This window comes from Agelaius phoeniceus, chromosome 14 (assembly GCF_051311805.1).
Source record: "Agelaius phoeniceus isolate bAgePho1 chromosome 14, bAgePho1.hap1, whole genome shotgun sequence".
Taxonomy (NCBI): domain Eukaryota; kingdom Metazoa; phylum Chordata; class Aves; order Passeriformes; family Icteridae; genus Agelaius; species Agelaius phoeniceus.
Window position 1 is genome coordinate 7,728,044 of NC_135278.1, and position 15,439 is coordinate 7,743,482.

Below are 15,439 nucleotides of genomic sequence, written 5' to 3' on the forward strand. Positions count from 1 at the left end.
CCATGGGGCTGTGCTGCCAGAGTGCTTTGTCACAGCCAATAAACCTTAATGAGCACTGATGAGACACCTCACACACGTGGCTCATCCCCCTGGATCTGGGTTCCTGTGCCAGTCTGGGCTCCTCTGTTTTGATGTGCATTGCACAGTGCAAGTACATCTGAGGTCAGGCTTTACCCCTGTGAATAAACTTGTGAAGGATTTCTCTCTGTCATTCTACTTAAGGACCTATTTCAGTCTGCTTAAAGAGAGTTAAATGTGTTGCATATTGAACTTTTGTATCAATATATATGACAATAAAATCTTGATAACCACTTGTTAGCTGTGTTCTAGGTCTTATACAGCATGAGGACATTACTGTTATTTCTTTTTAAAGAGTATTTTATTTTATGTAACTATACTTGGCTGAGTAATTTTGGTTTTAAACCATGACAGTTTTATATGATTATATTTTCCAGCCTAGAAAAAAGATGTTCAGTTGTCTCACGGTATAAAAGAAAGTTACAGATAGGGCCACCCCAGAACATTGGCTCTCATTATGTTTGCTTTGGATTGTTGGAAAGGCAAAATTCCTGGTGAGGAGAGGGTTGACCTTCTTTCTGGATATGGGGGATTTCCCCTGTGTCAGGTGGAAGGAGAAGATTGCTAGGTGGAAGGTGTTTGTACCACAAAAGCTGAAAGACAAGCAAGCAAGCACTCTCCCTCTCCAGTGAAATAAAAATTCACCCTAATACTTCAAAAATTAGGCTGCAAGTGTGGAAAGAAAGTATAAGTGCTCATGGCAGAAGCTTCAAGGATGCAATTGTGACAGATACATCATAAGAGTAGGGAAAATGATGATAAGCAGGACAGAAAACCCCATAGCTTTTCCATATAAAATGCTCATTTTTTCCTGAACCCTCCCACAGTAATATTGGGGACATCATACCTTGACTTAGTTTCCTAAATGGTTGTGGACTTGCATTCTGGGTAAGAGAGTGGCAACAAAGTCAAGTTTCAAAGTAGAACTGGTCCTATGATTCCTAGGCAATAAATCTACCTTAGCACAAATGAAGCTCTGGACTAAATCTCAGCACATGTGAGTAAATGTCCTCCCTCAGTGTTGGGGTGGCTGCCTCCAAAACAGTGCAAGTTTTGGAAGCAGTTTGATCAAGGAAGTTGGTGCTAGCTCTGCAGGAGGAGACAAGTGTGATAAATCTGCCCATATGATTCTTACATGGGAAGTGCTTATCCAAAGGATAACTTCTACCTTTCACTACTGGAGAAACTGGTCATGCTGGAGAGGTACTGATCCAGCAACAAAGGGACTCAGGGTGGAGTGACTGGGTGTGTTCAACACTGAGGATATGATAAAACTGAGAATTAATGCTTTGCTATGAATTGTACAGCCCAAAATCAGAGTAAGAGTGAACAGTGGTACTCGAGGGATACTGAAGTGGGACTTGAAGGAAGTAGAAAACTCCAGCAATGAAATAAAACATAATTAAGTAGAAGAGTGCTGTGTCAATGTAAAGAATAATTTCTAAATTGCCACAATATTTTGTTAAGTGAGAACAGGCCCATTAACAAAGGGGGAAGAAACCATCCTGGTTTGTCAATTAATTCCTGAACTATGGGAATTTTTATGAGGAAAAAAAAGGGAGTGAACTTCAAGAGGGAATGAGTATAAGGAAGGAAAGCATTTTTATCACTGTGGAACTGCTCTGTACCTAGAGCAGAAAAGTAGTTTGAATTTCATACCATTTGCTGTTTGTTGCCTAGGCTGTAGTGGTTCATATGTGGTCATATCTGCACTTTTTTGGCCTTTATTTATAAACTGTTAGCGTCTCAGTTGATGCTTCTGATCTTAAAAAAATCTTCTTGCTTTTCTCAGTTCAGACTCTTCGTCCTCCTGGACCTGATTTGTCACCTCTGATTCTGTAGTGTTAGATATGAATTTCCTGCATATCATTTGTGGCCTTTAATTACCTCAGGGTTAATCTGCCTCATAAAGAGAGGCCATCTCTGTTAGCCAGACCATCAGCATGGAGCAGAAGTTCTGTTTGTGGGGCTGATCCCTTGGGGCACTGAGGCAGGAGGTGCATGAGCTGTGCTGCTGAGGGTTCTCCTCCAGGGTCAGGAATTTGCAGCAGCAGAAACTCTGCTGCCCAACTCACCCCACTGTGCCTGTCCCAGGCAGCTGCACACCCCTGCCCTGTCACCCACTGCTGGCATTTTACTGCTCTGTGCCTCTGTCCTGGTCCCCAATGGCAGAAGGCAAGGTAAATGAGTTATTAATTTTATCCCATGTTATGTGACTATGCAGCTAAAGAATTTCTTCACTAGAGATGCCATGAGCTAAAGGTCCTTCTGGGCTCCTTCTTTCCCATGAGATGAATTTTAACACTATGTTTAGGTTTTTTTAATCTGTGTAATAACTGATGGATTGGTTCTGGATAAGGCTATGTGGGGAGAAGCCACTTGCAATTAAAAAACTTCCAGATGTTGCTGTGACGAAAAAACATCATCTTGCAAAGATTGGTTTCTTCCCCACAATCCTAATCTGGGAAACATTACCTGGGTTTGGTTTTTCACATGTTTTTCCATTATTTGTTCAATGCAATAATTTCCGAAAGCAATAAGAGGGTAATGTTGTGCAATTAACAATAGAAACATACAAAGTAACAAAGCAGTGCTAGTCAGAATGGTTAAATACAATTTGGCAACTCTGCTGCTACTATGAACTCTGTGATGGGTAAAGGTAGGCATGAAGTTATAAAAACAGTGCCTTGATTTGCACTTTGTCACAAAAGCTTTTTCTCTGTAAGTGTGGCATCTTACAAGTGGAGTTAGGAAACTGTACAGTGAAAATGGTGGCTGTGACTTTACATTGCCACCAGTCATGTCAGTAGCTTCATCTCCCTAGAAGCAAAGAATTAAGTAGGATACTTGTAAAGTCAATCAAAATTAATTAACAAATTACAAATCAATCAATAACACCCCAAAAAGTCTTGTTATGACCTCAGTTACTTGTTTAAGCATAAACAAGCTAATTGGCTACATTTCCTGTCTAGAAATAAGATCATTGCCAATTAACTTAGGACTTAATTAACTCTCTAAGGTACTGAACTTTAGATACATCATAAACTGTGTCTTAATGTTATTATTAGTTATTGCAGTGACTCTAGTACATTCTTGATTTATTGTTATTGTTATATAACTATTACATTTACACTTATGACACTATTAAAAAAAACCCAAAGCCTTCAATATTACATTAAAGTTAATGCCACATAAAGGACAGAGGCATTAAATAAAAGTGGAATTAAGCAGGATGCCATAAGTTTACATTGGAAACCCAGCAGTCCAGCTTCTCTTCTTTGCTGGGAGGCACCAGCATAAGAGATTATATATTTAAAGATTATACATTTAAAGATATCAATTTTCTTTTGCCCAGCTACAATTGCTCTTTATTTCTGGTCATGAGCTATTGGATTTGCCATCCATTTTGGCAGCTGGGAGAAATCACAGTATGAGCACTGTAATGTAATCCTTACCTTCTTTTCAAGATCCTTCCTGATTGTCTCTTCTATAACAAAACTTGGGACAATCTTGATTTTTTTTTTTTTCTTCCCTCATGCTATCCAAGCAATTTTTTTTTTCCTGGCATCTCAGTGACCTGGTTTTCTTCTTTTGCTTCTCTTTCTGTTTTAATAACTACAAGAAGCTGGTTTTCCAAGGCTGAGAGGAATTTGTTCCTTGTTTGCCAGGGATAAACAGTCCAGCAGAACAAGTGATGTGTCTGCTGAACAGAAGAGAGGAAAAGTCAGATCAGCAGAGACATTTAAATCTGTTCCTCTGCTCAAAGTGGATGTTAACGTTAGTTTGGTGGCTTTTGATAAATGTCTCCAGAACATGGAGTGTCTGGGAATAAACCTGCACTGGGAGTGATATGCAAGTGTTGCTGTCACCTTGGGGGCTGGCAGCAGCACCACCAGCACACAGCCTTGGGAAATGGGCATTCTGTCTTCTTTATGACCCTAAAAAAGTCACAATGAAAATATTCCAGTCTTTTATTTCAGAAATACTGTCACCTTGTCTATAAGTCAAATCCTTTTTAGGTGCCTTTATTCTCTCTTTGCACCAGAAGGACAGTACAATCTAGTCTTCACCTGTGGCTCTGCCACAGTTTTAGCTGGCATCTAGGCTTTGGCTTCTTTACCACTTTATGACTAAGCTGGACAAATGAGGCTAGGAAAGCCAATGTACTTTTTGGCACTGATTACATTTACAGCAAGAGTAGGCAAACAGAAATATTTTGTTTTATGAAAGAATCATTTCAGCTTTAAGAAAAGCTCACATCTCCCATGTGTATTACTTTGTGGGTTTGGGTTGGTTTGGGGTTTTTTTTGTTTGTTTGCTATGTCCAAACTTAGGAAGTAAAACAATCTGGTATCTGCTTCAAATCTGGCAACCTAGACATAGGTGGATTTAGGATTTGAAGAGCTTGTTTTGAGAAAGGAACAGGCTCACAGAGAACCCTTTGATAGGATTGACCCCACTCCTTTACAGTTTCTGAGGATCAAGAGCTTCCTTGTCCAAAAATCTCCTGGGGTACCTGTTTTGTGACTGACAGTGACACAGGCACACTCATGGCAATGTTGGCACAAGGGAACTGAAGCTTCTGCATCTCTCCATTCACCGGTCCTAGGCTGGAGCTACAGTTAAGATCTAGAACTCCACAGCATCCCTGACAGGTGTTAATATATATTAAATACTTCATGCACATATTTTCCTTTAATTCATGTCTAATTTGGTCACATAATATTTTACCTGGATGTAAGAATAGACTCCTTACAATAAGGAGGGTATCTACCCAGGGAAGAGGATTTGGCATAATCTGCCAAATATAACAGGTGAGCTATTGTTTCTAAAAAAACTAAAAGAATCCAAAATGAGGTATTTGTGTCCTAGAATAGACATATCCACCCTGGGAGTATCCTTTATGGAAGTGAGCCAGGAATAACTCCATGAAATAATGCTCTGAGGGCTCACCCCTTACTGTTGTCTCATGGGTTTTTCCTTCAAAATGTGAAGCAGTCAACACAAACCTAGTGCTGCACACAGAGATGTGCTTGATTATCTTTAGCATACATTCTCTTCTCAGTTTCTCTCAGACTTGCTATTAAACACTGTTTCACAAAGCTCCTTGTGTTACCCAAATTCATTTCTTGAGTGTGCTTTCCACAGAGGCCATGCTGTTTTTTCTTTTTAGGAAAAGAGCAGGCAATGAAGAATGTATTTTTCTTTTCAGATGTAGTTCTAAGTGCCATAAATAAGTGGCTAATTAGAGTAACATTATTGTGGGACAAATGGATCACTTCTCACATGCATGTCTGCCTTGGTTTGTGTGTGGGGGCTTGTTAGCAAAAACAGAGCTGGGAGAAGACTGGGAACTGGTGGGGCTCATGCAGAACACATTCTTTAGTACTATCTTTCTTTCTTGTATGTCCTTTGCCCTTTCCTCACCTAACTCTGAGGTAACTGTGTCCATTGCCAATGGATCCCTCAGCCTCTGTTTTGATGCTCTGTGGTTCAGCTGCTGCTTTGCCTCTGCTTGGCCCCAGCACTGGGCTGAGCAGGGAAGCAGCTTCTGGGCAGGTTTGCCCATGGCTCCTGATGTTCAGGGAGAAAAGCATGATGCTATTGCTGGGTACTGCAGAAGTATGAACATCTTTACAGGCATGAAAGAATTGAGTTATGCCCAGTCATTTACTAGTTATGCATTTGTTCACAGTCATGCAAAGAGCCAGTTCAGAGATGGAACAGGGTACATCTACTTACTCTGCCTCCCATTCCTGTGATTTAAATGACACTCCTAATCATGACTTTATTATGCCTGCCACACTCTGCTTATACGTCTGAAAGGAGCTCAGCTGAGAGTACTGACATTTCTTAATGATATTTTGATCATTTTTCTGTAAATTATAATGTTAGGAAACATGCCATGAGGAATAGAGGAGAAGGAATGGAGAATTTTATTTTCAGCTAAACTGACACGGGTAAATTTATCCACAGCCCTGGGTGCTCAAGGTCCTTCCAAGATGTGCTGAAGATATTAGGGGCCACATTTGAAATTTCTACTGAATTTAAATAAACTTTGGGTAGGACCCTTGAAATTATTTTTTTTTTAATAGAATGTCACCATAGTGGTGACATGACTTCCTTTTGTAGCCTTTAGCTCACCATGTTCTCATAGCCTCATGAGCAAAATGATGTCACCACTGCTGCAGTTCAGAAGTGATTATTGTGCTGGGTACAGCAGCACAGAGTTTGGAGCTTAACCTCTCCATGCTGAGTGAGGAGGGAGGCAGCCTCTGCTGGGAGGTCAGGCTGGTGGCAATTAATGGCCTTTTCATCATATTCAAGTACTTTGGTCTATTCTGGTAGCTGGTGGTTTAGGCAGGATAGATTAAATTTCTGGGAGATAAAATATAAGGGAGGGAGAAGAAAATGGGAAGCAAAATATGAGATGTGTGACACATTGCAGTGATGCAGTTATCTTGGCAGTTCATGAATGACACAGCAAATGACAGACACCAAGGTGTTGATTCTGTGGGCTGTGATTCAGACTCCTCATGTTCAGCCTACCCAGATTAGAGGATCTATCATCAGTAACTGTCACAGACAGAAGCCAAATCTGTTAAAAACAATCTAACATCAATGGAAGGTAGGATTGGAGCTTGAATCAGTTTTGGAAGGTTGGTTTTATTTGTATTTTGTTCCATGATGTGTGAAACTTCATGGACCTGAATCTGGGGGTCTGTTCAGATTCACCTCTCCTCCCCAGTGGTATTTAATCATGTGCAAAGGGGCTTCTGTCTGTAAGGGAGGGAAAACTCCATTGACAGAAACAGCTTTGCAAGCTGGAAAGAAACAACTGAGTCCTTTATCAATAACACACACTGGATGTCTGCAAAACCACAAACCTATCTGAAATAAGTCAAGATAATCTTTCAAAACCTCCTCCAGCATCACCCTGAGACTGGGATTTTATTGTTAACTTAATAAAATGGTCTTTTGTTTTCATGGCATGATTTACAGTGGAGACTACACAGCCTCACTGAGTTTTTGGTTGCAGCCTGCATGGCCAAGTCCTCATTGCTTCCAGCCCTTGGTGAGCAGGCACAGCCTGATCAAACATGTTGGCCCATCCTGCAGCTCCACTTCTGGTTACACTATGGGTCAGCAGTTGGAATATGAAAAAGTTTGTTTTACCTGATGTGTTCCTAAATGAAGCAGGAAAAAGGTAATTCTTGACATTTGAATTCTACTTCCAGATGCTTTTAACTATCCAGCCCAGACAATCTTCTCAAAGTCATGTCTACTTAATGGCATTTAATTTAGGCACTTTTTCCCTTCCATATAAGAAAATAATAAAGCTCTCCATTTCTCCCATGAGCACATTTTTGCAGAGTTCAATTCCAAACTAAAAACCACAAAAAGCTATAGCCAATTGCAAATCTAAGGAGCAGCTGGGAAATACAAAATAACTTCTGAATTTCCTAAGGGGTAACATAAGCAGGGATACCACACCTGCAATTGTTCTATCCCAAATCAATGCACCTATTGTCATTTGCAAATAGTAGTTCAGCCCTTCTGATTCAAAATTCTTTAGTTAAGCTGACCACATGCATAAATTGAGGTTACAGGAAATAAATATTGCTTCTCCATTTTTACTCCTCTAAAATCTTTAAATATTTCAGGTACATTTAAAATGGAGCTCAGCAGAATTCATACTGTTATTGGTGACTAGGGCCAAGCAATCAATCTTAGAATCATCCCTGGAGTGCACTAGCATTTTCTTGCACATGGGTGCTTTCAGAAAGCAAGTAAATTACCTGTTTAGAGAGATTAAAGTGAGTTGATGTACTAACCTGCAAACTATAATTTAAGGAGTCAAAAGCCTTTCTCTCCCCACCCTCTTCCACAGAAATTAACAACTCCAGTAGCATAGGTTTTTTTTGTACTGCTGCTCTCTCTCCAGTAAAATAGACTTTATTACTATTTGGAGGCTTTATCCCTTTATGACAACCAGTATCAAGAGTAATATTACGCCAATAACTTGGTTTGCTAAGTATTAATACAAGGGAAATTATGCTAAGAGCACTGTGTGAGTTTAATTGCAATTCACACTTTAATATTTTGATGCAGCTGTAAAAATGTAGAATGAGAAACATTACAATTCTATTAGATACTAATAAATTGTGTTGTGGAGGAGGATATGAGCTGTACTTGCCATAATGAAGCACATTCTACTTCCCACCTCTCTGTTTTGATCCTGCATGTGTATGATTTCATAGAGAGGTTCAGAAAAGGTTCTATAGAACAAGTTAGAAATGAATGCAGGGTTGTGTGTTTTTATATCAAATAATCAGAAACAAAGTGCAAATAATGTAAATCATCTTGCTTATGAAGTGTTTATGTAAAGCACTTCATTTTCTTTATGTACAATGTGTGATTGTTTAGAATAGATCCTATTAGATTTAAATTTTTTATTCTTTTCTAGGTTTAAGATTTCCAGGTTTGGATACATTTAATAAAACAGCATTCTGAGAAATATTCAGAGATTCCTCCTCTTCCATTTTTTCCTAATAGAAATGACATTTTTAAATTGCTGTGCTTTCTCTGCTCTTTCTGCTCATAACTGCAAGATGCAGCATGGTAGTAATGCTTCCATGCAGCTGAATCATAGATTTGTTTAGGTTGGAAAAGACCTTTTGGATCATCGAGTCCAAATGTTACCCAAACACTGCCAAGTCCATCACTAAACCATGTCCCCGAGGCCCACATCTTTAAATACCTCCAGTGACTCCACCACTTCCCTGGGCAGCCTGCTCAATGCTTGACAGCCTTTTCAGGGAAGAAATCTTTCCCAATACCCAATCTGAAACCTCTCCTGGCACAACTTGAGGCTCTTTCTTCTTGCCCTATTGCTTGATCTGACATTCAGACTGAAATACGTAGAACTTTGTGATTTCAGGCAAATCACTCAAGTCCTTCTCAGCTTTTGTTTCAGTAGCTAGGAGTTAAGAACTAAAAATCTTTCACCATCCACAGGCTATTTTTCTGATTAGATAAGGACATGTATCCATTTTCCTCCTAGATTACTCTATTTTCAGAGAAGTGCCTGTGCAGGTGGGAATGACCCCACTTCCACTCAGGCAGAGGGAACGCAGTCTACAGTAGTTACACCTTCCTTAGTTTATCAGTCACCAGGATGAGATAGCCACAAGTTATTTTGGTGTCAGCACTTTGGTGTGGCACTCCTGACAGCAATAGCAGACTTCTAAAGTGGAAGTCTAAAGCCCCAGCTCATCCCCACAGAGGCCAGCAGAGCACAACTAGGGCAGATCTGCTGCCCAGCTGCATGCATCTGATACTGAGCAGTGGTTTACTCTTTTTCCTTTGAATGTATGTGAATCATGTGCAGGCAGGGGATGATGCAAGAGTGTGGTTAATTTGTTCTCCTTTATGAAATACATATTCAGAGTGAAACCAGGGCTGGTCATAGCCACGTTTACCTTTTCTTATCAGGTTTGCCTTTCAAAGGGCAGTGCTGTTTTTCAGTGGCCTCAGTGCAATTTTTTCTTTTTGGGGATGAGAACAATTTAAGCAAACACATATTTGTACATCACATTCCCAGCCTGAGTATTCTTACTTGCAAATTACATCCTTTAACATCTCCTTGCCTTTTCCTCTCCAAATGCTCCTGCCCCTCCCGATCTGGGTACTTTGTTGTACCTGGTTCTCTGCTTTCTGCCTGCACTCTCAGGCTGAGCACAGCTGACTGCACATTCCTCTCATTCTCAAATCTAAACCCATCCATGTGTCTTGAATGAGCAACTTGCACAGGGATCTTCTCAATTAAAATGTTCACAGAGTCATTAAACTAACTAATGGTGGAAACTTCAGTAGAAATGATGCTGTAATGAGACAAGCTTTCATCATCTTGCTGAGGAAAACATATTTCACTTGATTCAGATAAATTATATGCCCCCACATATTATGATCAATATTTTAGCAAGAGTTGGCATTTAACTATGTCACTTCTGAGTAATGAATAATCATGTCGAGCATATGAAAAATGAGTAATGACAGATATCACTGGACTGGTACATTTTCTGCTTCTCAAAATGATGTTTAAATTTTTACAAAAATGTTGTATAAAGGATTCAATGACTCCAACTTGTTCCTTCTAATGGGTATCTATCATTTAAAGCTGTGACTGCTCTTGAAGTACAGGTTAGCATAACTAATTTTAAAATATGTTCAAATAGTTCTATATTGTGACAGAGGAAAATGGAACCCAGTTGTCAGGAAATGTATGAGATAAAACTGGATTTCAGAAATTGAAGACTTGAACTGACCTCCAAAATGACTCTTCTTGCATAGTGACAGTAGTACTCAGGAGTTTGTGGCTTTGCTACTAATAGGAAATGTGACAGGTATATAGTACGTTTATCAAGAAAAATATCTAAAATAAGTAAAGATTTTTAAAATAACATACATAAAACAACAGCAGCTATCCTGACCTAAGCATGCTTTAATTTGTTTAGTTACTTGCATCTGCTTACTGTGTTGTCTCTTTTGTGTACAGCCTTCCCAAAATTTTTAAAACTTTTATGCTTGAAACTACATTCAGAAACCAGGACCAAAGGAACTGTTTTGATTTTCCTCTAGAAATGCCAATGCAGTTTCAAGTACCTACTTAAGAAAATCTTTGCCTCTTGTAAGAGCTGTTGAATGAACCATCAGCAAATGTGTGCAGGTCTTAGAAAGATCAGGAAGCATTTGTCATTGTAATCCAACAGAAAACCTCTCTATGCATAGTATACTAACTTTTTCCTCAGTCAGATAATCAGTCTTTTGACTACATTGGTCTGTGGTAAACTTTTTTTTCTCCCAACAATGATCTGTTATGCAATTTTAAGGTTGCAATTGGGGTGCAGATATTGTTCTATATTTTTAATACCCTTATGCAGGTACTTGGCAGTTCTGCTCTTGATTGACTTTTTTTGATGTCTACCAGGAGCCTGAAACTAATTTGCAAGTATCACCATTGACTTGGTGACTTGCTCTTGTAACTGGGTGCAGTGGTGCAATATTGTTCTTCTACCTTTTAAAAAACATAATTATGGTATACTCATGAATAACATGTTTCAGTTACCTTAAAGAAATACATCATTGGCCTCAATTTTTATTTCTGGGTCTTAAAATTCAAACAGAGTGAACAAGCAATGTAAGGGTCTGTCATCACTTAGGTCAATTCTTCCACCAGCTGCTCTTTGGTGATTTGCAGTATTATCTGTAACAAACTCTGTTTGATTTTAGTAACCTGCAATGTACAAAGAGTTATCTATTCCTAACAGGGAGGACAATAGGCTTTACAGGTGTTGCCTCAGTGTAGCTGGCTGTAAGGTTTCCTTTCAATATTTGGCTATTTTAACATAGTTTAGATACATTTCTAATGTTTCCATCATTTGATGGAAGAATAACGTCAAGGAGATCAGCTATAATCTCATTATATTTACATAAATACAATTCTGCTTTTAAACTCCTTGCCAAGTGTGGCTTTTCAACTCAAAGTGAAATTCTCCCTTTGTCAATATCAGTGTTTTCCTTAGGGATGAAATAGCTAATAATCTATACTATATAATAGGAAAATTCACATTAATACTATCAGAAGGATGATGATTACTGACTCTTACAGCACCAGTTTTCCACACTGACAGAATGACATTCTAAAATGCATTTTCCTAAATTAGGTCATTTAAATCAGTTCAATATGTAAGTCACGGTAGCAAATTTTTCACTTGGCAGCTCTTCATTATGTAGCTTGGATTAATTCTGATTTAAGAATTCTGTTTGGTTATTCAGGTTTTCCCTCAAAATTTAATTTTCAGTAAATGTGGTGACATCACAAAATGATCAAACATCATTTGTTTGTTTGCCACCCCCCTCTTCTAACTGTGGAGATAATTTCATGAGGCACAGTCACTGTAAGCAGCAGAGTCACAAGTGAACCAGGTAAATGACTAGGCAATATTTTTTTCATCAGGAATGAGGAAAAAAAAAGGCAAGTGGGAGTGGAATTGCACCCCAGACCCAATGAGGGGAGTAAATTGAAGTTATACTACTCACTTTTGGAACTAGATTTTAAGAGCATAAGTCATTTAACCACTTTTAAAGACTTTACTCTGGGGTGCCTCAGTGCTAGAGCTGTGCAAACACATGGTAAAAGACAGTCCATGCCCCAGTGAGCTTAATAGCCTTCTTGGTTTCCCTGCAGCAATGCCATTACACTCCAGCCCTCTTCTCTTGAGCAGGATGAAGGCTTTGCCTCCTCCTCCTGATGATTTTAGCAGACCTCTGGTTAGCACATGGAACGAGCCCTCCAGACTCTGCCGTCAGCACTACAATCCTTTCAAAGCTCACCTGGCAGGTTTCCCAGAAAAGCAAGACACGGTCATTTAAGCTGGTTGCCAGGAAAAAGACTGAATAATACTCATTCTAGCTATTTGTTTGGGACACTGGTTCTCACTTTATGGAATAAATATGCCAGACATTCATCTCTTGAATGAAAAGAAATTGCTGCAATGGTCTTGCACTGTTCTCAGCAGAACTTTTCCAAGACCTCTCAAAGGCCTTTGAAGGACCATCTCATATGCTCTAATCTTGATGCTATTTCTTTATTGAGTACCAGTTGCACCAGGTCCTCCAGGGCTTAGGAGGAGTGCAAATGGGGAGTTCTGTGCTCTTGTCTTCTAAGTGGGCCTGAATATCTTCTTAAGTCATAACTAGCTTATGTTTCTTATAAGAAGCTGGGAGGGTATGAACACCCACAACCACTCATGGTCATGCAGTGTTTGAGTTTGTCAAATGGATATGTGGGCAGATAGCCTAAAAGTAGGTGTATTCTATACCATAACTTTTGTCACATCATAGCAAACTAGAATGTAACATGTCTATAGGATCTACCCATTAATGGCCAAAATATTTGGAGGAAGCTGTGTCCATGGGCTGTGTCTGCCCATGGAAAGCTGACACTTCTGGTTTTCTTGCAACTGCCTCCCCCCTGCCCCTTCCCCAGTGCACCTGTAAATTGCCTCAAAAATACTGTGAAATCTATCAAATTTGTGAACAAAAACAGCAGGTATCTTCACTGGGAATATATTTGTGAAAACACAAAGACCCTGCGATTAATTTGACATAATTTTTTTTTTTTTTACTAGAAAAGAAACTAAATATTTATCAACCGCCTCTTGGGGGAAAGTCTCTTCTTATGAGTTTCAGTTTTGTCTGCCCTCTTTACTGTACACATTGACTATTTTATATATGTAGATAGTATTTGCACTTTTTAGTGTTTTGTATTTATCATCAAATTCCTTTGTTTCGTATTAAACATCTAGACAAATACCCAAGCTGTTGCTTGAATTATGTTGGTCCCTCATGGTTAATCCTGAGCAGCCACAGGATCTGCTCTGAATATGTTTGTAAGAGATACCATGTTCTAATGTTAGTAGAAGACAGGAAAGTCTTATTTTCCTAACATAGGGTGACCAGAAAATTGAGGTTGAAAAGGATGAACATAACAGAGTGATCTTATCAGAATAAAAGAAGAAAGGGGAAAAGAGAAAGGAAACAAAATCAGATTTGTTGTCTCATATTCCACCTCTGTGCTAATGCTATGTGCCATATATTATTCTTTTTGTTTCTTTCATAAAAATGAAGCTTTGCCTAGTGTTACATTTCTGTAAAGTGCATTAGAGAGTATCATCATAAAAATCACTGAAGACAAGGCAGTACTTCAGCAGCTTATGTATAGACATCATTGCTGTAAAGTGCTTCTGCCTTTTGAAAGCAACATGGCAGAAAGAAGGAAACTTGATGTGAAAAGCCTTTTTACCATGTTTTTGCACTTCCATTTTCTGGCTGTGTTTGTATTTCAAAGGTGGTTTGGTAGTTTTGTTTTACACTGTGTGTGACCTTTAGTTCCACTCTTGGGGAACATGCGGTTGTGCAATTGGTTCAAGCTACTACAGGGATTGTATCTGTGTGCCAGGCTAGGAGAAGGTGAGAGCTATGCTAAAGCTCTAAGCAATTGGCTTGGTTAAAGGGAAGGATTGCAACACATGGTCAAGTCTTCAACTACTCCCTATGACCTATTGCTCACAATCAGCTGGTAAGCATGGCAAAGTTTTGTTCCTGAAATCTTAGAAGAAGATCACCAGCTGCTTTAAATCCTGCAAAACAAAGCATTGGTCATAAACGTCAAAACAAGAAAAAAATAAGCGAAAGGGATGGGGGATGGATGGCAGAGAAAGATCAAACTGTGATGATTCTAATTAATTAATGAAATGTCTACTCAAAAATCAAGTTGGTTTTGATATTTTTTTCTCATAAAGCCTCTGTACTTTTGGCCAGTGGTGCCCTCCAAATTCCTAGTTCTGTAATTTGCCCTTTTGCTTTTCACAGCTGATTTGCATCTGCATTCCAGTAGGTGGTTTTGGTTATTTGTTTGCAGTTACTTTATTGGAGCATTTGACTACAGTCTCTGTCTTGCCTGGTTTTGAAAGTTTAGACTATCCTGACAGTGTTTTAAGAGCTGCCTGGCTAATGTGCTGTTTGACAGCAATAAATAGGAATCTTATTGGTGTTGCCTTTTTTCCTCTTCACATTTCTGACAGTGGCAAAACATCGAGTGGAGCTGTGGCTTGGTCAGAAAGGGTCACACAGTGTCACAGTCTAAGCACCTCAACACTTCTAGCACAACTGCTGAGTTATCAATGTGCATCTCTTGAAAGCACTAGTTTGCAACCTGTTGCAGGGAGGATTTTCTCACCACCTGAGTGGCATTCCAGGGGCTTTTGGTGGCAAATGGTTGAGAAACAGAGAGATAACAAAACAGAGAATTGAAAACCCCAATGGCCAATTCTCATCTAATCATTGTGGGACCTTATAATATCCACCATGAGCCTTATAGGATCTGAGTGTGGTGAAACTCAGTGTGTCCTGGCAGATGGCTGTGGACACGTCCTACCATAAGATATGCAAGAGCTTGCCATTATGAACTCCACTCTAACAAAAATCTCATAATGCCATGTTTCCTAAAGGAGTCTGGAGAAACTTACTGAAGGAAGGATTATTCAACAGGACATGAAAACATTCCCCCTACTTACAGTAAGAATACATTACCAATATATTTCTAGAAGGATTATTGTTTTAAATTTATCTTATTTCATAAAATAGGAGTAGCAACTCTACTAAGAATAGTTCTGCACAGTTAAATGAATTGCTCAGGCATCATGGAGTTGATAATTACAATTAAGATGGTAAGAAAATAGAGATTGCCTATACATACACCCTTGAAATTGAGTAACAAAGTAACTAAAATCCTTAT